This window comes from Azolla caroliniana, unplaced genomic scaffold (genome assembly GCF_043228905.1).
Source record: "Azolla caroliniana isolate FFs.n. ecotype wild unplaced genomic scaffold, voAzoCaro1.0.p SCAF_11, whole genome shotgun sequence".
Lineage (NCBI taxonomy): Eukaryota > Viridiplantae > Streptophyta > Polypodiopsida > Salviniales > Salviniaceae > Azolla > Azolla caroliniana.
In genome coordinates, this window is record NW_028230446.1 from 11,988,273 (window position 1) to 12,014,374 (window position 26,102).

The 26,102-nt window shown below is 38.8% G+C and overlaps 1 protein-coding gene and 1 pseudogene across 1 annotated transcript in view; one reads left to right on the plus strand and one right to left on the minus strand.

Moving 5' to 3' along the window:
* Positions 1-3,590: 3,590 nt before the first annotated feature.
* On the minus strand, positions 3,591-5,513 carry LOC147857796 (putative galacturonosyltransferase-like 3 pseudogene; annotated as a pseudogene).
* Positions 5,514-5,699: 186 nt separating this feature from the next.
* The window catches only part of LSM8 (Small nuclear ribonucleoprotein family protein), a 54,618-nt gene continuing 34,215 nt past the window's right edge, over positions 5,700-26,102 (plus strand). The window contains exon 1 of the mRNA XM_087326741.1: positions 5,700-5,707. The gene's annotated coding sequence lies outside the window, so the exon portion shown is untranslated. The remainder of the gene's footprint in view (positions 5,708-26,102) is intronic.

Below are 26,102 nucleotides of genomic sequence, written 5' to 3' on the forward strand. Positions count from 1 at the left end.
GAAGGTGTTGTCAGCAGAGAAGCTAAGTGCATGCCGACAAAGGGTCAAATTGATCAACTACCCCATGCTAGAGTGAAGGGGGAGTTTGTTGGGAAAACAGGTCCCTCCGGATGGGAAGAGCGCGAGCTGAATGGAATGGAATCGATAGATAAACTCGGCCGAGGACGAAAATCGATTTCCGAAAAATCGACTAATCGACAATCGATTGATGATCGATTCGGTTATTAGCCGAATTGGTCGAAGCTGATTCAGGATGGGGCTATAATTGTAAATAGCCTAAATATGCCCTTAGTGGGCCATAGTTGTAAATAGTCCATATTGTATATGAGTATAAGTATACTTAGGGTAAGTACTTAGGTAAGTTGATGTTGATCATTGTTGGATAGTTACACTGTGTAGTTGCCTCTGTAACTACTATGTGTGTGTGTGTGTGTGTGTGTGAGAGAGAGAGAGAGAGTGAGTGAGTAGTGTCTCCTCTGTAACCGTCTGTCAGACGAAGACGAGCTCGAGGTTGTTGCATGCGAGTCTCCGTGTACTCTCTCATACATAGTTAAATAGTTCAAAGTTTGTGGACTCTCATGATTTTTTCCCGATTCGGGTTTTCCACGTAAAACATTGTGTCTCTGTACTTGAGTTGTTTGTTTTCTGTCTTCTGATTTCTTGTCATCTCGATCTTTGCACCCGCTTATGCACAAGTGAAACCAGTTGTGGCCAGTCGATTCCCAACACATTCAAGTCATAGTCATTGAGCTCTTCACTCTATAATAAGCCATTCTAAATGATTGAGTGTAAGGCTGACCTTCACATTCGAGGTCTAACAAAAGATCTATGCATCCTTCACATGCACATGTAACCAAGCATGTTAAATATCCAAATCATTTGTTTTCTCTTACATGAAGAGTCAAAAGATTCTTGGGTTGAGATTTACATGTCATGATACTTCGAATAATATATTGTTATGTGCTTATCATCAAGATCTGAAATTATGTCGTGGAGGATTATCATATAAGCTCTTGTCTTGTGTTGGAGATTATTTCGATCCTAAATTTGTGTAGGAATGCAACATTTAACCATTAACTGAGCAAGATCAAGTCTTTGTGGCACCTACAAACTAATTGTTCATGCACATCAAACGTATATAACCAACCTAAATGCCCTATTTCTAACTAGAGAATTATTTGATTAAAAGCAAATTTAGTGGAAAAAAAGAGATTGATGTTGACAAATGAGTCTTGATTGAAGTACAGTTCAAGAATAACATATATAACTAACCATATGGTAGGTATTTGATATCATTTGTATCCAATGACATAAGGCCCATGTGCTCTTTCATGCATGATGATAGACTATAGTTTTGTACACTGTTGCATACATATTTGATCTTTACGAGGTTGACATACATCTTGTGAGAGACCATATTACAAACATTGAGTGTTAAAAAGAGAGAAACATTATATCTTCCTCATACACTTTCACATTATCATATAGCTAGTTTCCTTATGTTCACTAGAATTCATCTCATATTATATTATTTGAGGTCACCATGAATCCATGTTAGGTGCATTTGATAAAGTGCTAGTTCGTTTTAACTTGATAGTGTCTAAATCTCAAATTTTAAAGATCAATCATTTGATGACATTGCAATAAGCTCAATATAATACTTGGTAAGTGGATTCGTCCTCATTTTGTTTGGAAATTACCACCCCTCGAAGACATGCATAAATATGTGTTTGTTTGTTTACTTGTCGGGTTGGATCTAAGGTTTTTTTCCTACCAATTAGCAGAGATTTTTCTCAATATGCTCATGTGCATGTGTTTCTCATGCTTGAGTCGAATTTTGAATGTTGTCCTTTTATTGGAATTGCATAATTACTTGGCTTGCTTGCATATTTCGCTATTGTGGATGTTAAGGTGGATTTTCTAATGTTTGAGTGTATGCAATTCACGTAAATATGAGAATTAGCCCCCACCCTTTCTCATCAACGCCGATTGATAATGCCGACAAGAGTATATATTTTGGAAAAGTTGTCAATTCCAACAACTGTATGTTGCTTTTTAAATTGCTATTTTTTTGGTAAAAAGGGAAATTACTCTATTTAATTTTGACATTTGAATAGGGTAATATAGATATTTTTGAACATGGAGTAGAGTAGGGGATCAAGACTATCCCCTTCTATCTTACTTTAGAGCAATCTTGTCTTCACCCCCGAAAGAAAAATGATTGCAGTTAAAGAAATACTTCAAAATGCCAAACTACTTGTCGGCAATGTATAAAGAGAGAGAGAAAGTCAAAAAATAAAGAAATTTGCTTCTATGTATATCATAGGGCAAGCTAAATGACAGTCTACCATCTATGGAAGGTTGAAAAGTGATGAATTTTTATGTGGAAGTGTCCTCGGCTTTTCTACTTGGACAACAACATTAAAGGGAAATGTGTGGAACACGGAGTCCTCCAAACATATCTCATAATATCCTCAATTGATAAGATAGAACACAAATTTAGGTCCTCCTATCACGCACGACTACCAAAACTAAACCCTCATATTACCAAGTTTCTAAGTGTTCTTGTGTCTCGACTCTCTACATAGAACATTTCATTTTGTGATGTCCTTAATGAGCAACCTGCAGTGTCAAACATTAAGTCTACATTGATGTGTAGATTTCAAATATAAGCATCCACTAATTTTATTCCATTAGGATTACTGAGTAGTTTAATTCAAGAAGGTGGTTTCTGAACATCTAATTGCATGCGGTAGTCAATCAACTATTGTTGTGTCGTCAAAATGTCCTAATCAATTTCAAAATATTATTTGAACAATGAATCACATTTACACAGGAATATGCTTGCATGGAATAACATACATTTTGATGTGCAACGATAGAAATGACAAAATATTCAAGGCGTAAGAGGTTTGATTTGTGACTCATTGCTTAGAACACACTTAAGCAAGCAATGTAGCCTAAAAACAGGCTTTCCTCTTACTTTAGGGAGAACTTATGGAGAACCATATCAAATGAAATCCCATTGGTAGCATTGCCTTTAACTTAAGATCACACTAACTTTAAGAAGTAATCTCCGAGCCACCTTTTAATAGAGCCTCTCAAGGACCTCATGAGATCACAGAAGCAAGGTTTGTCTTAAGCAAACCATTAGCACAATCAACAAATTGCATCCCAACCATAGAGCCAACAAGGCATGTACAAAGTGGTGAACACTTAATACCTCAAATGAGGGCTTGTTGACACAAAGATTGGTCATATTTGTGGTACACAACACCCCTCTAATAAAGAGTGTCCGCACACGGTGAAAGTTTGATATTTAAATGCAAAGCCTTTCACGTGAAAGCATCTAAGGCGTATAACAATTTAGATTGCCATCAAGCAAATTATGTAGTCCACCCTCCTCCTTACCTATATGCACATATGAGTATGTGTGTAAAAACCATTGATTGCATTCAGCCTCGATTTGAGGAGTGGACATACACCCGCGACGAAACGATTGTATAATCTACTAACATGTATAGTTATCAAATAACAACTGGAAGGAGGGATTAATGGTTAATAAAAATGCCATAAGTTGAGCACCTTAAAAAGAAGAAAGCCAATATGGCCATTAAGTATACTTTAATAAATAAATAAATAAATATGTTGGGTATAATGTACATTCTCAACCTTATTGTTAAGGCTTATAGATGCAATAAGCTCTTATTTGTTACCATAACCTCGGGTTTGCTTGGTGGTATATATGCGAAGCTCACGTCTCTTCCCGCAAGGTCCTCACCCCCCTAGAGAGGTGGTGCTCCTCTATTTATAGCTATATGACCATAGTTAGATCATGAAGAGCATTGATAAGTATGTAGGGAATGGGGTGGGGGGGTTATACGATGTTAACCCATGACCATGCTTGCCAACGTTTGTCGTCGATGTGCTTAGCATGGAGGACTCGGAACATGTCCCCGCCCATATCATTGGGGACTACTAGCCTTAGAGAACATATTTGGGGGTTTTTGTTTCTTGTTTTTTTTTTAGCTTTGCAAGTACAAGGCGGACGCTAGATCGTAGGGCGACCAAAGGCTATCGAGGGAACAGGGCGAGTGATTGTCAAGTCTCACCCAAGGCTTTCCTTTGCCACTCCAATGCAAGAGGCTAACAGGCCCAGGGTGCAAGGTCCTACACAAACCTTGGAGGTTGTCACCGCCCAAGCCGTGCTGGTTCCACCGGTGCTCGATCGGCTTCACGTCGCCGGCGAACACGAGCAGGAAGGGCGGGAGCGAGCCGAGCTCGTAGATCCTGATCTCTTTTTGGACCTCCATCCATTCCTCGATGGCACGGGTGTATCCCCACAGCCTCCACATGTCGAGGTCCATGACCATGACGCCGGTGTTGAAGTAGCACGGGCTGCGGCCCTCGAACACCCCGGACAATGTCGGGTCCATCCAGAAGAGGTCGGTGAAGTAGGCGGTGAAATTGGCGTGGCAATACTCGGGCGCGCCGAGCGGGTGCGAATCGAGGTCAATGTCCCATAGCTTTGCAATGTCGTCGAGCACAATTAGGTCGGAGTCGAGGTAGATCACGCGCTTCACGCAAGACGGGAGGATGTCCGGGAGGTACGTCCTCGCATAATTGAGCGGCTGCTCCAGCGCCTCCCGGATCGCGGCCGAGATCTTGTCCTTCACGAGTCCCGGGTCGAAGTCGTAGACCTTGAACCTTAGGTACGGGAATGTGGCCCGGAGGACCCGGCCCAGCTCGTGCTTGAATTCGGACGCCAGGAAGTGGAAGACCACATTCTCGGGGCACGCCGAGTGTTGCACAATCGAGAGGATCGCGGCCACCGATCCGCGGATGTAGTTGGCGTCCAGGGTCATGGCGATGTGCACCGAGAGCGGGTCGCAAAGGCTTGTCTCCTCTTCTTCGGCCGAGTATGTGGCCGCCGTGATCGAGGGGTAGAGCTCCGAGAAGAGGCATTCCTTCCCATTGCGGAAGGATGGGGCCTCCCGGAACCTTGGCCAATCCGCGGGGGACAACAACGCTGCCTGTTGTTGTCGTTGCTGTGGCGCGAAGAGATCGGATGTGAATCTGGAGGCTACTAGGGGCAAATTGAAGGAGGTAAGGATGATGATTAAGATGAGGAGATATGTTGTTGGGAGAAGATTAGTTGTGGTGGTAATGGAGGAGACAGATGCAGCAAGATGGGGCACATGAGAAATGGTCATGGTGGAGATGTAGAGAGGAGGAGAGGGGGTTTGATGAATCATCGGGGCATCATTGTATGTGTCTGTTCTGCAATATAGGTAGGAGAGACTGTAAGAGAAGGAAATAATGGAAAGGCTAGATAGGACATATATATATGGGTGTGTGAGTGGGATGATGGATGTATACAAGAAATGGAATCCAGTAAAGATCAGACATATGGTATGCAAGATATATATACATATATATATTGTATATATGTATGTAGTCCGGATTGATGTGGATGATGGAATTGTGGTGGCTCATTCAATTCAATTCAATTCTTTCTTTTCATTCATTCTTTCATGGATGGATGGTGTTCTTCTGTGGAGGAGATGTAGCAGATGATGGTAGTGCTGCCTGCTGCTACTGCTGCTGCTTGGTGATGGTGATGGTGATGGTGATGGTGATGGTGATGGTGATGAGAGACAGAGAGAGACAGAGAGAGAGAATGTGGGGAAGAGGTGAGGAGGAGTGGGTGGGTGGGTGGAGAAGAAGAAGAAGAAGTGCTCTCTCTCTCTCTCAGTGTTTTTGGGGGTAATGGTGGTAGAGAGAGAGAGAGAGTGGGGGCAGAGTGAGCTGGATGTCTCTCTCTCTCTCTCTCTTAGTTGGATTGCTTACAAAGAGTAGAGAGCCTAGAGAGAGATACACACATGCTGCCAATCTAGAGGCACACACACACTCTCTCTCTCTCTCTCTCTCTTGCCAATGTAGAGAGAGAGAGACACATACACACACACAGAGGGAAAGTCTGAGAGACATGGTTGCCAATCTAGAGGCACATTCACAGCCTACAGGCCTCCCAAATCTAGAGAGAGATAACGTGCGTGTGTGTGTGTGTGTGTGCTTTGTGTCTTCTCTCTTCAAAATACATACATATGTACATATTTTAATTTCTTCCATCTCATTTTTATATGTATGGTATGGTATGGTACATAATGGTATGTACATACTTGCTTCTTCTCCTTCTTTTTCGCCATCTATTTCTTTTTGTTTTTTTTTTTGTTAAAGTTAATTGCTTACTTATTATTCTTCGTCTTCCGCTTTATTTTTTGTTTTCGCTTTTTTTTCAATTTTTTCAAAAATGTGCAAGCCTATAGCCGGTCTCGAAAAGACAACGCAAATCATACGGAAGCCATGGGCATAGTACAATACATACATATACTATACAACCGACCGTCACCCACCAGAAGAAGCGGGCATAGAAAGCAAACACGTATGCACAGTAACTGGTTGCACCGGGAGTAGCCAGTCTTCTTTTTTTTAATGATTAACACATTGGTAATTTATCGAATTTCTTTCTCCTTTATCATCACCTTTATCACTTTCTACAAAGGAAACAAACAAAACTTAAGAAGCTCCATAAGTGTTATTCTTTTTATTTTATAGAAGCTTCTAAGTCCACACACACACACACACACACACAAAATGCATGCCACACATACACATTTTTACAGGTTTTTTTTTCATAGAGCAGCTTCCGATTCCGTATCTTTATCGACCACAAAACTACTCCATTGTCCTCTCTCCTACTCCTCGTGCGACACTATTGCATTCTAGTGTGGGTTCCCATATTCCTCTTCCAGATCACTCTCAAAAACTTTAGGGTGAATTACATGCGTCCCTTGCCAACTTTATGCAATACCTCCATACTGGGAGCTCAATCGCTCCTCCAAGCTTCCTCTTTTCAAGGATTAGGAGAAATTAGAAATGTACCCTCAACAACATGGGTAGATACAAAGCCCATAAAGTACTCCTTTAAATGCATGAAGCCTTAAAGAAATCCCTTTAAGATTAAAAAGATGTGGCATGATTGATAGATGGTATGATAAGCCCACGACCAATGAGCTATAGTGCGCCAAATAACCGACATACTATCCTCAATGTTTGTAAACTCTCTCTCTCTCTCTCTCTCTCTCTCTCTCTCTCTCTCTCTCTCTCTCTCTCCCCCCCCCCCCCCCCCACAAAATAAGGATTTGTCACCTAACTATTTACGAGGAGGGTTCCATTCCTATGCACCTTGCTAGGGTTTGTAGCTCACTTGCGATCTTTGCTCCCATGGACAAACTTGCAATTTTCAGACAATTAGTTAAGCAAACGGACAACTCAATGAACCTAGATCGAGTCTATGGAAGGGAATAAATCAATACTATATACATTCATTTTGCCAAACTCCCATGTGCACATCCTACAAAGGAGTACACATCAGATCAAGGGCTAGATATTGTCATTAGCTGCAATTATGAGAAGATAAATTAAATCAAGATTATATGAGTTTTATTCCAAATTTAGGAAAACAAAATCTAATACGTATTGGGGAAGGATGTAACAAACTTTCCCATATATCACATCCATATGGTCCTCGAACTATACTTCAAAGAATGATGTACTAGGGGGAAGGAGAGGAGAGGTATCACTTGAAGATATGAAAACATAATGCTTTTTGGAAAGAGCATCACTTCCATATGCAAATGTCTCTTGAACATAACACCTCTTCACAATGTAGATGCTTCTTCAAATTAATGAATCTTCAATATACAAACTTTTTTTGTAATGCCCGAACTTTACTCCAAGTTTGAGTATATAGTTGGCCCAAATTTGTCTAAATCCTACAAATTAGTTTTGAAGGTAGCTAGGGTGCTTTTCCTCCTAAATTCTTGTAATGCATTTCAATATTTTTTCGTTAATGAATAACTAGCAATAACATCAACAAACTTCCTTGTAGATCCAAGGTGGGTTATTGTCAATCAAAACCATCTCAAACATGACTACAATGCATGCAACCATCCTCGATCAATGATCTTGAAGGACAACACACTTTTATGGTTGTCTGCCGATGACTTATGGCAAAATCAATTGCTACATATAATCAAGGTTCAATGAGAGTTATCATTTGTCTGAATCATCATGAAACACAACAATAGATATGGTGTTAAGCTACAAAGCAAAGCCCTAATTGGTTGTTGACACTTTGAGGATTTCATAATATTCTAGCAATCAAGATGGCTGAAAATAGTGAGAAAAACATTACAATGAAATAAATAAATTGAGACGAGACCAAAGCTCATAATATTGAACCCCATGATCTCGTTCATAAGACGTCCCATTTAAAGTGTTGGGAGAACCTAATACATACTACAAAACCAAAAAGACACTAACCCCATTAACTAGAGCAAATAGTTAACTCAGACCAACAAAAAAAAGTTGATGCAACATCATTATAAAGTGGCCATCATAATAAAAAAAGGCATTGCCATCATAATAGCTAAGTCTAGATTTACACACCCCCTATTGTGCGACACACATGACTTAGTATGCAAGGAGCACATGTGTATGGTGGTTGGTATAGAACAAATAGGTTGTCAAAATTTATATTAGGTCAATATTTCCTTTTAATATTTTTCATGTATTATGTCCCGATTAATTGATTAGACCATCGACGTAATTGTGTGGACTATTGGGTCAAAAAGTTCATTAGCGTTGGAGCAATGGAGACCCATTGAGATGTTAAGCCCTCAAAAAATTAAAATTGATACATTGAATCTTGATCCATGAGATGGCTATGGACAATTCGTACAAAAAATGCATCATTAAAGTTACGTGTTTCATATATGTCATCGACTTCAAATTAATTGAAAATGGTCATTCCTCTAATGCTAACATGTTTCCAAACCTTAAAATATATGTCTCACAACCAAGTTCATAAGGTTTACGACATTTTTCGAAGGATTGACTCCACAATAACTAAACAAGGTTCCCATTACAAAACCAACATGACTTCAGATATTTGGGTAGTAAAGGCTAAGTTAAATTCACTTCTGACAATCCTTTCCATGAAGATGTGCAAATCTGAGCATTAACATAAAACAACATATAATCCTTGTAAACGTATATGCGAGTGTGAAGTGTATTTCTAATCCTCTCCAAATTATATAAGGAATCAAACTTTAGATTATTAGATATTAAATACAGTAACTCTTTGAATGATTATATAGATTTCTATATAAATAATGGTTTCTTTGGAGGGGTCAATAGAAAATCTCTAATTTATTAAAAATACTTTGGTAGAAAGCATTGCACTAAGACAAATTTTGTCCCTCCTTAACTTTTTTTTTTCCCAATGATGCTTTATATTATGTCTAAAATGATTTAAATGATATATAGACACTTCCAAATATTCTTAACAACTTCATCATGGATTTTTTACCTTTTCCAACTGCTCTTGGCTGCCAGAGACATTCACTAGTGCACCACATTTTGCATACAAATCTACCAAAGTATTAATCATATTGTAAAAACAATGTAAGTTTGCCCACTGTTCAGTTTTTTCATTGACATATTTGTTGCCTACTAGAGTTTAATGTACTTGATAATAATAACAACCGCTCAACGGGAAATTAAGTAAAGCTAATAGAGTTTAAAAAGGAAAAATATGTTTGATGAACTTAAAGCCTACTGAATGAGGATTGATGATGGATTCAAAGAAAATTGTTTAGATGAACTATTGAAAGGAAAGTATCAAAAGAACAAGTAAAAAACCATAATGAAAGGCACATCAAATCCAATCACTTTGAATCATTACGTGTTCGCTTAGCTAACTAAACAACTCGTGTTGAAACATGATTTATTTCTCAATCCAGTCATGATTTAGAATTGGAAAGTAAATATCTTTAAACATACACTTTTAATGCATTTGGGCGAGTTCGACGTGTAAAAAGGTGAGTTGAGTCTCTGTGAACTTATTTTAAATATTTCATTACTGTATTGGCTAATATTGTTTGAAATTGGATGGAAACATGTAGAAGATATATTAATGCATTTGGCTTAGCTTGATGGGTGCAACAAATACGAAAGAGTTTATGTTTGACTATTCGTGTAATCGAGGGTTGACTATACCTATAGTTTTTATATAATGTGCATTCAAGGTGTATTAAAAACATGAGGTGACCCAACCCTTAGCGATCCCCTAAATAATTGTGTTGACCCCTTAACCCCGCAATACAAAACTTTTTTTGTGGCATAAATTGTCGAGATTAGCTATGTATTTTTGTTTTTAGGAAATATATATGTGCTTCCACCATACATATATATCCTCATTGCTCATTAGGGCTTTATCTAGTCTATCTATGGTGAACACTTTAAATGGCACACTTATGCAAGAAGTAATGGGTTTCTAAGTGACTCCATGAATCTCATGTCAAATGAACACAATACACGCATAGATGTTTATGATTATGTCAATTGAGATTGCTTAAGAGACCTAACTAACAATGGAAATGTCTCCACCTCTAATCCGAGAATGTTCTAGGTTATTGATAGTCGGTTCAATGTGTATGTAAATTCCTATTATTATGAAATCTCTAGGTCTAGTGATGTACAGTCCGATGTTATGGGTCCAATACAAGCAACTTCAAATGTCTCTACATGCAACGAACATGCTCACACCACATGTGTGTGTTTATGTGCACAAGCTAAGGACATGTCACCAATATAAGGATGCCTTAAGGACATGTCACCAATATAAACTAAGGACATGTCACCAATATATTCGAAAAGGAAATCAAATTTCCAATGTAGAGAGAATTATCCCTTAGATAAAGTCTAGAATCGATGCAAAAACACATCATAGTTGTGTTGTTAAAGAGAGAGAAAGAGAAAGAGAGCCCAGATGGATGTAGCTCAGTTGGTAAGGTTGCCCAATGGAGACCAGGTGGTCATGGGTTGAACCTCTACATTTCACGATGGCATCTAGTGAATTAAAAAATATATGTGTGAAGTATCTAATAGAGAGGTGAGATATTGGGGTTTGAACCCAAGACATAATGCTTATAGTGTAACAACTTACCAAGGGTAAGGTATTTATGAAAAAAGAAGCAGAGAGAGAGATGAATAATCCCAAAGCATCCCATTAGCTGATTGTTGAGTCAAAAGTCAAAACAATACGTACATAAAATATCAGGCATGAGAAGGACGATAAGGAGATTTTTTTATTATTAAAAGGGAGATCAAAAAAGTCGTTACGAACATATTTAATGCATTACAGTTGTTCCAACGAGAGCTACCATTTTAAAAAGGACATATCGATAATGAAGAATCATAATATGTAGAATGTAAAAAAGAGGTTTCGGTGCTACGGAATAACGTGCAGATCTTCTCGAAACGACGAAGTATCAAAATTTGAAATAATGTCAGGAAATATCGGAGGAAAAGAAGAAAGGTAGTAAGTGTGCGATAATAGATTGGCACCCGTGTGCGTGGCACCAATTTTTAACCATAGAACTTATGATCTTTTATAAAGGTCGGAAGCAAATGGTTAGTATTGGTTTTTCTCAAAGGGTCTAAACTTGGAGGAGCACTTAGATTTTCTTTCTTTTTAGTTCCTTTTCCTAATGTCTCTGTTCCCTCCACCTTTTTGTGTTTTTCTTATATCTTAATTTCATGATAAGATCGAGAAATCCCCCATTCTCTAATTCTTTAATCTTGGAGTGTTTAAGCTCTTTGATGGAATCGAGGCCTGAGGCCATTTTGGAATTTGTAAATTTTAGGAGCATGGAAATTTTTATTTTGAACCGTGTTTTTGAGCTCATTTTTAATTCCTAAGGTGCATGTAGTTCCTACACTAACATTGACTTCATGTAACGCGTTTTTTGTTGAAGTCAACAAACCTCTAAAAAAGTCCTCACATATTATATAATTTCATATTTGTGAAGGAATATATCCTCACCCCCCCCACCCCAATTACTTTAGTTTTATATATCTTGATTCCCCACCAATTTGCAATCCCGATAATAGAATATCCATTAGTTTAGTTTGCAAACAAGTTCTCATTGTGCTAGTATTTGCCCAAAATTCGACTTCTTCCTTACATCAATTGGGGACCATGATTCTACCTTACACCTACTAGTGCAACAACCCCACATACACAAAAGGAGAGCTCTAGTGCATAAGTCATTCGACAAAAAACAAATTTGTACGAATAGAACCCATATACTACTAGCCCCAACTCAGTGCTTGTACGACACATGAATGTTGATATGCTTTTGTCAATGAATGATTCTTAATGCTTTTCAAGTAATGATATTCCCTTCCTTGCAAGGTATGATAGTAGTGGATAGGTAAATCCAAATATTATCACGATTTTCCCCTCGGAATGAAGTAAATAACATTATGGTGTATCATATGTTTCCTCATTCGGAATTAGCAACATAATCAAATAGAAATTTGTGTGACAAAATGGTGTTGATGCCAGACATCAGTGTTCGATTATCATATTCTTGTATCAATTTGATGTGACAATATGCATGATGATGGCACACACATCAACTACAATTTCAAAAGATGGAAAAAAATCCCAAATAATTATCTATGGAAATTAACAATTTCACATGCATATTTTAAGTTTTCGTGTTTCCTCACATGTTATTTACATGTGTATGAAAATTATAAAGATGCCTCGTAAATATACAAGATCCAACTATGAAACTTGGTTTGTGACAATGGCTCCTCGTTAATGAATGAAAGTTATGGAACTCTAAACACAATCAAACTATGAACCTAAAGTTCACATATAATTAAATGTTAAGAAATAAACATAAGCATGCAAAAGTGAAAACATGTAATCTCCAACCTATGTATTCGTTCTTTAATTCCATGGGTAATATCTTTGGATATGCTAGTAAGAAAAAGCGGCTCGATAGAAAAGTGATCAATTCATTTGTGTTGGAATCTGGATACATGCAAGTTTATGTGTAACGGTAAATATCCCTTTATAAAGGGTATCTAAATGAGATTTTTATACATTAAACATGTATATATGTCTTAAATATGTTATCACACATGTGAAAGTTCGAGGTAAGGTATAGCCTTTGGTAAATCTCAACTCAAGTCATTCCCTAGTTTCATGTAGCCAAATCTACATTTTGTGGGTAAATCCCCTTGCTTAGGCACTGGAGAGTTGCAACCATGCATCAAAACTTCGAAAGGATTAAAAAAACAATATTGTGTCCAAATTAACTCTCGTTTTAACTTTAGGTCCTTCCTAATTCTTACATGTATTCAATGTTGAAGCATTAAAATATTGCTTCTTTATGAAAATACTACAAAATACATAGAGTGAATAAGAACAATGAATTAAACAAGTACATTTGTCTTTGTTTCGGATGGAGTGATTGCAACAATATATGTCTCATCTACAGTTGTCTACAAACTATAGCAAATTGAACATTCCTAGTCACAAAAGAAGGGGTTATTAAATGTGCAAATTACAAAGGGATGCGTAATCTCAAGACACACACATGTAATTATATGTAATTCGATTTCAAAATCCCCCCTACAATCAATTCCATACACATCCATCAATAAACAAGCTCCTCTCTCATATATGTATTTAGATTTGTTTGGATAAAACGATGAATAGCTCTAGAGTATCTCAAAAATATAATAAAGTCATAATTCCACATCTTGGATTGTAGGTGCTATACAATTTTGAAGTCGCATCACAATCACTACTTATTAATAGAAGTTTATAATGAAATATTTGCATTGACGTTTGAATGTGCTCCCCATCAATTTCATCATTAGTCTTAAGGCATTCATTGTTGTATACATATGAGTCAAATGAGATATAGCTCCTCACAATTTCTTAACATTTGTTTAGGGGTAATGATTCTAAATTGCGCTACTTATGTTTTTAAACCTAACCATGAAAACTTTTGGTCACTTATACTATGATAGGGAATCATTTCGTTGCAACGTCAATGTCATTTTAAATTTCAGGCACAGTAAAAGCTTTTAAGATTTTTCTTAATTTCATGTGGAGTTTTTTCAAACTTATCGTCAGCCAAAAGTCTCTAGATAAATTGGGCAAGCTAGAATGACGTTGCATATTAAACATGTAAAACGAAGTTCCATATGCTCACCAAGTCCATTAAATTTATGCCTAGTCAACATGCTAATAGTGTCTCTCCATTAGGTTCATAACCATCAAATCTTGTATTTTGAATGAATCACATACACTTTTTGAAAAGGAACAAGGAAGACAATATGTTAACAGTTAGAGCACTAGAGACCCATAAACTTCTTGCAAATATAAAGGATGTTAACAAAAATATATTAAAAACTCCATAACGGGCTCCAAAACATGCATATTCTATATAAATATTTAAAGGACTTTCAAATTAACATAAAAAGTAATGAGCAATAGATGATCTCATTCATCATTAGCAATGGCACGGTTTTGACTCAAACCAAACCAAACCAAACCAAACCGTTAAGCCATGGTTTAACGGTTTACTGGTTCCAAAATAATTTTAATGGTTTGGATTTTTGATAAACGGTTCGGTTTGGTTCTAAAACTCAAGTTTATACGTTTTTAGTTAGCTTTTTTTTTACCTTAATAGTGTATTGATTTAAAGGTTTAATTAATGGGTTTTTATTGATTTAATAAATTTAACTTAAATACTTATTTAATTTAATGTATTTTTGTTTAATTTAATGGTTCAATTAAAGTTTCTTTTATTGGTTTAATAAATTTAACTTAAATACTTATTTAATTTAATGTATTTTTGTTTATTTAGATGTTTAATTAGTTTGATTTAATTGGTTAGGTTTAAATTTTTTATTAATTGGTTTAGGTTTGGTTTTAACTTTTCCCTAAACGGTTAGGTTTAAATTTTTTATTAAATGGTTTGGTTTGGTTTCAACTTTTCCCTAAACGATGTCATGAGGATTTTCGACCATGGCATATGTAGTTGTGTTGACCAAAAACTTCGTGTCAAGATAATGCATTGTAGACATTTATCAATATACTTCAAATGGGAGACGATGAGAACAATATTGAAGAATGGTTGTAGTGTATGTATCTCATATTGAGATTTTACTAAGATGTTATAGTTGTCAATGGTCATATAAGAACTCACGAATGAGATCAATACCTTGAGGCTTGCATGGGAACATTGTGACTACCAAATTTTCTTGTAGTGCATGATATATATGAATCACCAAAACGGTGGAAAAGTAATTAATTATACAATGTTTTTGTGTATCATGTCTCTCGACCTGAGTTTCAAAATGTTGATTTTTGGTACCTATTCTCTATATTAATTATTGTTTAGATTACCACACTTAAAAAACCAAGAACACACATAAACACATGTCATTGCCTCCAAACGATTTCTAGATGTTTGTAGTTTGTTTTTTCGAAGGTGTCCATATTAGTACAAGGGCAATTGCTTTTCCATTCCAATAGTTCACAATCAAGTTCCAACACGATCTATAGTATAGTAGGACTCAAGCTCAATAAAGTTCACATGGATACTTTCCTATCATAACCTTGAGCAAGATTAAACTCTTGATTGTTGATACAAGGATAGAATATGAGTCTCAATCCTTGACAAGCATGATGAATCACAAAGCCATAATCAAACATTTGTAAGATAAGTTGGTATTAGGAAGACAAAGACATTGTGCATGTCCCTTGAATTGTTCTAAGGTATTCAAATGAGACCATAATGGTATGGAATTTATAATCTTATGTCTAGGATAAACATCATGGGAAAAGGATTGCACGTGATTGCTCACATGTAATATTTTTCAACACATGTCTTTTTAATTGTCAATGAGGTATAAATGAATATGTACTCACCAAGTTTATATGCATCACATATAGTAAACAATGTAACTAAGTCACAAACAATATTTGTTCAATAAAGTGCAGTCAAACTTATTATTCTATGTAGTGGTTCTTTACAAGTAGCAATTACATACTAAGACACTTCAACCAAAGGTCAAGATACAAGTCAATTACATTTAGAATGCATACCATGGTCCAAACACCAATAATAAGATAGTCATTTCTAAGTTTTAAAGCATAGAGTAGAATATGTCACATTTATACCAAGATTCGCTTTGTTACACGTTGCCATGTGCAAAGATGTCGTGGAAATTGATGCTTACAATAGTATCTAAGATTTTGGGAACCGACAAGATGGTAGTTATTTTAAGCCAGATTATGTTTTTCTTTCATTTATTGGAGGAGGGACAAGGAAGTACCATCATTAAGGCAACTATATATAATGTGGTTGGATGCAGGAAGACAATAAAGCTAACGAGAAAAACATATAGCATTAATTTTTGGCCATCCAATTTTATAAACTGATTTGGGGGAGTTAGATTATGTGAAACCAAAATCAATTTAACGACAAAAAAAAGCAAATAATATTAGTTACAATTTCTTTCTAAGAATTTCAATCATCTTCTTGCTCATTTAATAAATATCTTTGTTGTCTTATATCCCCTATTATAAATGATGGTGTTTAATATGTTGACACACCAACTCTGGTGTATAGTCTATGAACAATGTGGATAACCATTGAATTTGTTACCATGTTCAACAATACAACATGTGCTAAAGAGCAAATTGAATGTAAAAAAATTGTTTGTGGCACTCCCCACTAATCATTTACCTAAAAAACCACCTCACTTACCTATGGAAAAATAGTTTAATCTAATTCTAGTTATCATATTGATGTAATAGCACAATTGGTGGTCCACAAATTCTAAGGTTGTGTGTCCAACCTTTAAGAAATGAATTAATTAGAAGTTGTGTGTTCAAGCCTTGGGAAATGGTCCACGATGATTCAATGCAAACACTATTCATGTTTTTATTTTGAGATCATGCATACAAACAAAAAGTGATCCTAAAACTGAAATTCACAATTTAACTCTCCATTTCCCCCCTCCATAGGTTGTTGTGGGGAAAATTTCTTTGCTTGGGTCTGAGGTTGAAAATAGTGGTATCCCCTACACAATCTGACAACATGTAAGAAATTACATGCTAAACATTTCCTATCTATTGTATGTAAATAAATGCAGCGAGGAGGACAACGGGAAATAAGGCAATTGGTTTTGTAAGATTGTTTGAGAGATGTGCAAAGAAATTCCAGATCTATTTATCAATTGGTAAACAAGTAATAGAGCACCCAACCAATATCCTTAGAGGATAATTCATTGACTAAACACATGGATGGATCCATACTACCTCTAATGACATCTACCATGCATATTATCTTGTACATGATGAATGACTATGAAACCACAATTTCCATTAATAAGAACATAACCTATTATCAGTTCCGAGAGATCTGGATGTTGATCATAGGCTTCACCTTGTGGTATGTATGGAAAGCACGCTGCCTAAAGGCCTTCCAAGCTCTAGTACGGCCCCCGGAGGAATCAATCATGGGTATATGGTTCATGATTATCAGATGCCTACAAGGGCAATTGGACGAGGTTTCCAGCCACTCCAACGAAGTGCTCACTACATATTTGCACTTCTAAGTTCTGGCAGAAATGGGGGAACATGCGAATGGGGACGCAAGGAGGGAATGGCTCAAGGTAGAACTACCAGCCCCCATGCTAGTTGTTTCCTACTCACCTTCCACCTTCCCTTCGTTGGAGACCACAAGATCCGGCTCATATTGGCCGACGATGCAGGGCACTAGTGTATAGCTATAGGTACCTACTTACATTAAGTAGTCAGTTTGAAAGGATATGTACATAGTCTCATATTCTTGAACTTGGTTGGAGGGTGATTCCCCAATTTATGTATAAGCCACATTGTATAGTCCTTTTGTAATTACAATCTCTCCTAACTAATGGGAAAATAGCTTCTTTTTTGAAACAAGAATGAAGAAAAGAACATAACCTATTATTAGGGAGCGTGAACAATGATGGCAAAAGGCATCCCTAAGGATACACATACCCCAAACTCTAAGGTCTATGATCATAGCATGAGCATCTAAAATGTAATCTGCCAAAGTTGTTCCTTACAATTAATGGATCAACTCTAAACTCAATGAGCTCCTAATCACAATAGTGATAGGTATGGTTACATTTACAATATATCCTTCTTTGTCTCCACTTTTTTTGATAGTAAAGATTGAATATTACCAATGAATGGAATTTGGAAAATATGCACAAACAAATTCAATAATGTTGGGATATCCCACTTTTAAGATGAATATCAAGATATTATAAGTTCTCTCATTGACCCCAAACAAGATAAATATGTGCAATTTTGTCATTGGAACATTAACTTTAGTTAATTCCTAATGCATTTAAGATGGAGGACTGCGGTTTATCTTCCTCGATGGAAAGCCACTATGAAGCTGATAAAGAGATGTAGTGGAAATGTGGAGAGAGCAAACATATATTGATTCCTAGCCAAAACTTACAAACCTAACACTTATGGTGGTTATCCTTGAAGAGTCAAGGATCTAGGCCTTGTGGAAGAGGTAATTAAGGATACAAATTGGAGAAAGGCTATGAAGTCTAAGTGGAAGAGTATTCTAAACAACTAGAGTTGGAAGTTCGTTCATAAACTAAGCAAGGTTATTGGGAAAAGTGAGTTTGAAAGACTAAATGCAAGGATGATGAGTTTGTTGATAAATACAAGTCATGCCTCGTGGCAAAAGAGTATGCGTAGATGAAGGTGTTACAGTTTGGACAAACCAAGTATGCTTTGTACCACATCCGATGTGTTGAGGGGTTCCGTGATTGGAACCACGAAAACACCACCACGATGGATTGAGGTGAGGGCCTTTCTTGACACTCATTTAAACCTAATTCCTGATTACTCTTGATCTCTCACACCATAGGTAAAATGTTTTATCACTTTGTATTTGGATATTATCTTGATTTATTTCTCTCTATGAGTTTATTATAACATGTGGGGAAATATAACCACCCTCAATATTTTTCTGTATGCATACTTTGACATTTTATATGTTGTGATCTTGTTGATTTGGGTTGTGTGAACACTAATAAGTGTGAAGTTCATTAATTAATTATTTACTAATTAATAAAAGATGCAACTCTTGGAGTTGCACAATGTGAAAAGACACAAATTAACGACAAGTTTTGTATAGACACTCATCATAATTACTACAATTATTATTCCGCTTAATACAATTCCATCGTTTCATCATTCCTTGTATGTTGTGGCATGTTATCTCATGTTCTTCTAATTATCACATGGTATCAAATAGATTGTAGAAATCACAAAGATTGCATACAAATTCCTTGGTTCTCTTGATCCAGACAATGAGATTGAGTTAGGGCAACTGCCCTTTAGTCTAATTACAGAAATGTCCTAAACCTAGTTTGTCCACATGGGACAGTGTGAATACGTCCATTATACCCCGTATTCGACACTCCCCTGTAATGGGTGTATGCAACAAAAAATTTGTAAATAAATGAATAAACAGACTATAGATTTACAAAAGGATGTTGGACAAGTCAGCTCATAACCGAATTGGTAATGGCTGAAATCAGAAGCCGGATCGGCTAGAAAGAATGAAGTCGAATCGGTTGTGGTGATTGTCGAAAACCGAATTCTGAAAGTGTTGAAGCCGATTTTCCTGTAAAGAATTATGTGCAGAAGCTTGAAGACCTAACTGACTTCACCAGATGTTAACAGAAACTATACACATTTTAATGGAAGCTTCAAAACATAGAGATAGATAGATATATTATATTATCGTCTTTGGAGGTCAATTATGACCTATGAGACCAAAAATATTACATTTCACGTGATACATGTGAAATGTTACGAAGGCGCTCCGGCTCTTCTTTGTGCACAACAGATCGTGATGTGCTGGATCATTTAGTGTGCTCAAGACAGAAAAGGAAGGGGGAAGGAGACTTACCTCTGTAGCAACCTAAAAGCTTCTATTTCATTATACGCAGAGAAACCTCTCTCGTCTGTTTTCTTCTTCTCTTACAACTACTCTCTTCTACTAGATCTCACTCTTACTTTTTTACCTAAGTATATAAGTGACTTACATATTCAACTAATTAGCTGTGACTAACTAAATAGTTGTGAATAGCTAAATAACAGTTTTACCTACATGTCCACTAGTAGCTAATTTCCCAATAGCTACTATAGAAGATCTCACTTACCAATATGCATCATATGCTTTTGTTGAGCTTGTTTCTCCATGCTCCCCCTTAAGCTCAACTTATCCTTTCTTGAGATCATCTTCAGTCTTCTTTCCTTGATGCTTTTCAACTATCATACCAATGGTTATAACTCCCATCATGTCCTTGAACTGTGTATGTTTTTCCATGCTTAATCCCTTTGTAAGAATATCAACAACTTGCTGATTTGTGCTTACATACAACAGATCCACATCTCCATCAATCACTTTTTCCCTAACAAAGTGATAATACACTTTAATGTGCTTTGTTCTTGCATGGAACACTAGGGTTTTTGCGAGCTGAATGCTGCTCATATTGTCACACCAAATTGTGACTACACCATCTAAATATTCTCCCAAATCAACAAGCAATCTTCTAATCCATACCTCTTCACAAGTGGCTATTGCAACTCCTCTATATTCAGCTTCAGTACTTGATAATGCAACAATAGCTTGTTTCTTGCTACTCCATGAAATAGATGCACTTCCCAATGTAAACATATATCCACTTGTGGATCTTCTATTAGTTTGGCTTCCAGCCCAATCAACATCTGTATATCCTTCTAGCTTTATGTCCAGATCAGCCCTGTAAAACAATCCATAGTTCTGAGTAGCTTTTCCATACCTCACGATTCTTCTAATGCAATCCAAATGTGGCTTTGTTGGCTGTTGCATAAACTGGATGACTAATCCAACAACATAACTCAAATCAGGTCTTGTTATAGTCAAATATATGAGGTTGCCCACCATAAACATGTACATGTTTACATATTCTAATTTGGCTCCCAAATCAGCCCTCAATTTGCAGTTCTTATCTAGTGGTACATCAATAGGTTTGCACCCAAGCATACCATACTTCTTCAACATATTTGTTGCATACTGTTTTGCAACATATATATACCACTTTCAAATCTGATCATCTCAATACCAAGAAAGTATCTCAACTCTCCCAAATCTTTCATATGAAATTGCATTTCAAGATTTTTCCTAAGCTTCCTTATTTCATCCATAGAATCACCTCCAATGATTAAGTCATCTACATAAATCAAAATCACAACAATGCAATCATTCATCTTCTTTACATATAGTGATGGATCAACTTTTGACATTTTGAAGGCAACATTTTGATTCTAAAAGTTATTTATGCCATGCTCTCGGTGCTTGTTTCAGTCCATAAAGAGCCTTTTTCAGCTTATAAACATATTCTGGATGCTTCTAATCTTCAAAACTTGGTGGTTGACACATATACACTTCTTCTTCCAAGTTACCATGTAAAAAAGCATTTTTTACATCCATATGGTAACCCATCTTTTGGCTGCACTCACAACAAGTAGTGTCCTCAATGTTGCCATCTTTGCAACTGGTGCAAATGTTTCATCATAATCAATTCCTTGCATTTGGGCATTGTCATGATATGGCAAGACTCGAACCCATGACCTTAGGTTATATGGGTCGAGCTCTTGACCATTATATCATCTATTGTAATACATAGGATATTATTTTCATTTACATTTTATTATAGGAAATTAATGTATATTCCAGATTTCTCTAGAACATTCTAGAAGCTTCGGGATTACTCCTGAGAACACTATAAAAGAGGGAACTAGGCATTATGTTGAACCAAATTGGTTCAACGCCAGTCTTTAGCCTCATAGCCCTTTTGTACTTACTCTTCTTATAATATATAATCTGTTATCATCATCTCTCTCTCTCTCTCTCTCGTCCTCGCTATCTCTCTCTCTCTCTCTCTCTCTCTCGCTTCCTCGTCTCTGTGTAACGGCTCTTTCTAACAACCGAGTCAACCAACTCGGTGTCGCGGCCTCCACTCCTTTCCTGCTGCTTTGCTTGGTCGTTCGGGACTGTTCTCCCCCTCAAGTTTGGCACGTCGAGGTGACGCAATCCGAGCGCACCGGAGAATTGTCGCAACTTGTCCAGACCAAGGGGCTTAGTGAAGATGTCGGCAGTCTGCCGATCCGTCGGAACGTACTGAAGTTCGACTTCACCGGAAAGGACACGCTGTCGTAGTGTATTTCGTACACTACGTGAAAAAGTAAAAATAATATAACCGATTTAATTACATATAAATAAATAAAATAATATATCAAGATATTTATCACGTGCATAGGGCAGGATTCAAACCCTGTACCTCCACATAGCCAAACCTCAACTTTACCATTATGCTACCTTATCTTTAGTGTTCTATAAATAGATTTAATAACTATAAGTGCTTTATTTGTGCCTACCTTTATTAAAAGGTAAATCATGCATTTTTAGAGTGCGTGAATATTTTATAGTCAAACGCAAGCAACTAAAAAGTGACTCATGCACATCTAGCGTGCATGAGCACTATATTTAGCAAATAAAAGCAAGGATTAGAAAAGCATCACATGCACATTTAGTGTGCATGAACATATTAGAAAAAAAAAGCATGTAGCTATGCTTAGTCTCTCCCATCACTACATAAGGATGGGGAGCACAATGTAATAGGTGTGTGAAATATTTGGAAATTGGATATATTTCCGAAAACACCAACCGATTAATATAATCGTGGGATTCACGAAAATAATATAATCTATACTTGTGGGATTCACAAGTTTCTTATATCTTTCTTTCAATCTAAATACATATTCTTATCTAAATATTGATTAATCGAATAAAATACACTCGTGGGATTCACGAAATTTCTATCTCTCTTTCTAATAATCTATTTATTACTAGCCTCATCTCATATTCTTCTTTCTCCTAGTCCAAAACCTCGGCGGTTCCCACCCGACTCACGCAACGATCCGGAGCCGAAAGGCACGACAACGCTCACGGGCGAAATGGTAGTGCACCTCAATGTGCTTGGTCCGTGCGTGGAAAATGGGGTTTTTCACGAGTTGGATGCTGCTGAGGTTGTTGTAGTAGATCGTCGTCGGATCTGACACCTCCTCTTGCAGGTCCTTAAGTAGCCGCTTCAACCATATGGCTTCGCATGTCGCGACAGCCGCCCCTCGGTACTCAGCTTCGGTGCTCGACAGTGCAACTGTCGACTGCTTCTTACTGCTCCACGCGATCGCGACACTCTCGAGGGAGAACGCGTATCTGGACGTGGATCGGCGATCAGCGGCGTTGCCAGCCCAATCAGCATCGGTGTGGCCGACTAATTGCGCGGCTCCACCGGTCCGATATAGCAGTCCCCGGTCCTTAGTGCCATTGACATACCGAAGTATGCGTTGCGCACACTGAAGGTGCTCCTCGGTAGGTCGCGCCATGAACTGACTGATCATTCCGATCGGATAACTGAGGTCGGGTCGGGTGATGGTCAAGTATATGAGGCTTCCGACAATTTGTCGGAACCTCGTCGGGTCACATACCTTTCCCGTATCGGGACGAAGCTTGATGGTTTTGTCCAGAGGAGTCGAGACAGACTTACAGTCGGCCATCCCAAATTTGAAGAGCATACTCAGCACGTAATGATGTTGGCTGATCAATATGCCTTCGGGGGTACGGATCACTTCGATCCTGAGGAAGTAATGAAGGTCCCCCAGATCCTTCATGTCGAACGATGCCGCAAGCTAGAGCTTCACGCGGTCGATTTCACCTAGGTCGGTGCCGGTGATGACCAAGTCATCAACATATAGCAAAATACTAACCGGTCCGAGTCGACCTTTTCGGATGAATAGGGAGGAGTCCGATTTTGACGTGACGAAGCCCATCCGACGCAGTTGTTGCGTGATCTTCGCGTTCCAGGCACGCGGGGCTTGCTTCAGTCCGTAAAGGGACTTCTTCAGTCGGCATACTGTCGAGGAGTTCGTTCCGGAGTGAAATCCGGGGGGCTGTACCATGTACACCTATTCCTCAAGGTTACCTTGCAGAAACGCATTCTTTACATCCATCTGATGTAAGTGCCACCCCTTCACTGCAGCTACTGCGAGCAAAACACGGACGGTCGTCATTTTCGCGACCGACGCAAACGTCTCATCGTAGTCGATGCCGTGTTTTTGCGTGTAGCCCTTTGCCACTAGCCGAGCCTTGTACTGGTTGACTGAGCCATCGGTGTTGTACTTGACCTTGTACACCCACCTACACCCGATCAGTTTTACCCCTGTTGGTGCGTCAACCAGGTCCCATGTCTCGTTCTCCGCCAATGCGTGCATCTCTTCCTCCATCGCGGCGCGCCAATTCGCGTCCTTCGCCGCTTCTGCGTAGCTCTCCGGCTCACGCACTTCCGCTATACGGGTCATGTACGCATAATGATGCGCCATGTACTCGTTGTATCGAAACCGCAAAACAGGATTCTTCTGGCGGGTGGATTGGCGTAATCTCACATTAGCCGATGTCGAGGCCTTCTCGGTCGACGCGGTCTTCACCTTTAAGGACCCGTCACCGGTTCCCTCGGAGTCAGACTCGCGTCGGTCAGACTCGTTCTTATCAGTGCCGGAATCCGACACCTTCTTTTTCCCTTTCTCTTTGCGCATAAGCCGTCTCCTCGGCTTCCTGCGCGGGGAATGCACGACCGAGTCTCCACTACTCGCCGGCTCTTCATCAGACTGGTTGTACCGACTCAGTCGTCCAATCGGTCCACTTAAACGGAGTGAAATCGGACTCTCTTCGCGGGTCTCGATTTTGGGCTCATCCGGAGGCATCTCGGCCTCGCTGACCTCATCGTCAGAGCTCAGATTGGAGTCAGGGTTCAGAGTCGGGGGTTGGTACCAGGACGCGGACTCGTCAAACACAACGTTGCGGTTAACACGCGCTTGTTTGGTGCGAGGGTTATAGCACTTATAACCCTTCTGCTCGTCCGAGTAACCAACCAAGATGCATTTCTCGGCCTTTGCGTCCAACTTCCTCCTTTTCTCCTTCGGTACATGCACATACGCAATGCTACCGAACACCCTCAAGTGTCGCAAGTTCGGCTTCGTTCCGAAATACAGCTCGTGCGCCGACACTTTGTCTCCGATCCGGTTCTGGATGTATACCGCGGTCCTTACCGCCTCGGCCCAGTAGAACTTGGGCAAGCTCTTCTCCTCCAACATTGCCCGTGCCGCTTCCACAACTGACCGATTCTTCCTCTCGGCCACGCCGTTCTACTCTGGCGTGTATCTACAACTGAATTCGCGCTGAATTCCCATTTGTTGTAGATAACCGTTGAATTGACCGGAAAAGTACTCTTTCCCGCCATCCGATCGCAGGCACTTGATCTTTCATCCCGTTTCCGTTTCCATGAACCCTTTGAGGTCCCGGAAACAGTCGAAGACTTTGCTCTTCCTCTCAATGAGGTAGATCCACGTGTGCCGCGTGTGGTCGTCGATGAAGGAGACGAAATATCGGCTCCCGCCAAGACTAACGTTTTGTGCCGGCCCCCACACATCGGAGTGTATAAGGTCGAGCTTGTTCCGGCTCCGGTTTTGCTCGTTGGGGAAAGGAAGTCGGTGTTGCTTCCCGAGCTGGCAGGCTTCACAAATTTGTGCCTTTCGGCCACTAAATTTGGGCAATCCGAACACTACCTGTTTCGATTGCAGATCTTGAAGCCGATGGTAGTTGACGTGGCCTATCCGCTTGTGCCACAAGTCGATGTCCGACTCGGTTTTTCCTCCCTTCGCGAACATTGCGGTGCCGCCGTCAGTGGAGTCGAGGATGAACATCGTCCCGTCTCTGCGCCCTTGCGCAATCACACGGCCTTCTTCCTTAATGAGGCACCCGAGGTGTGTAAACCGGACCTCCATCCCTTGGTCGACGATCTGTCCGACCGAGACCAAGTTCTTCGTGATTGTCGGAACGTGCAACATGTTCATGAGTTTCCCTTTCTGCCCGACATGGCTAAGGGGAACTTCTCCGACATTCGCGATCGGATGCGGAGTGTTGTCTCCAGTTGCGACTACTCCAGGTTGTATTGGTTTTTCAAGGTACGAGAAC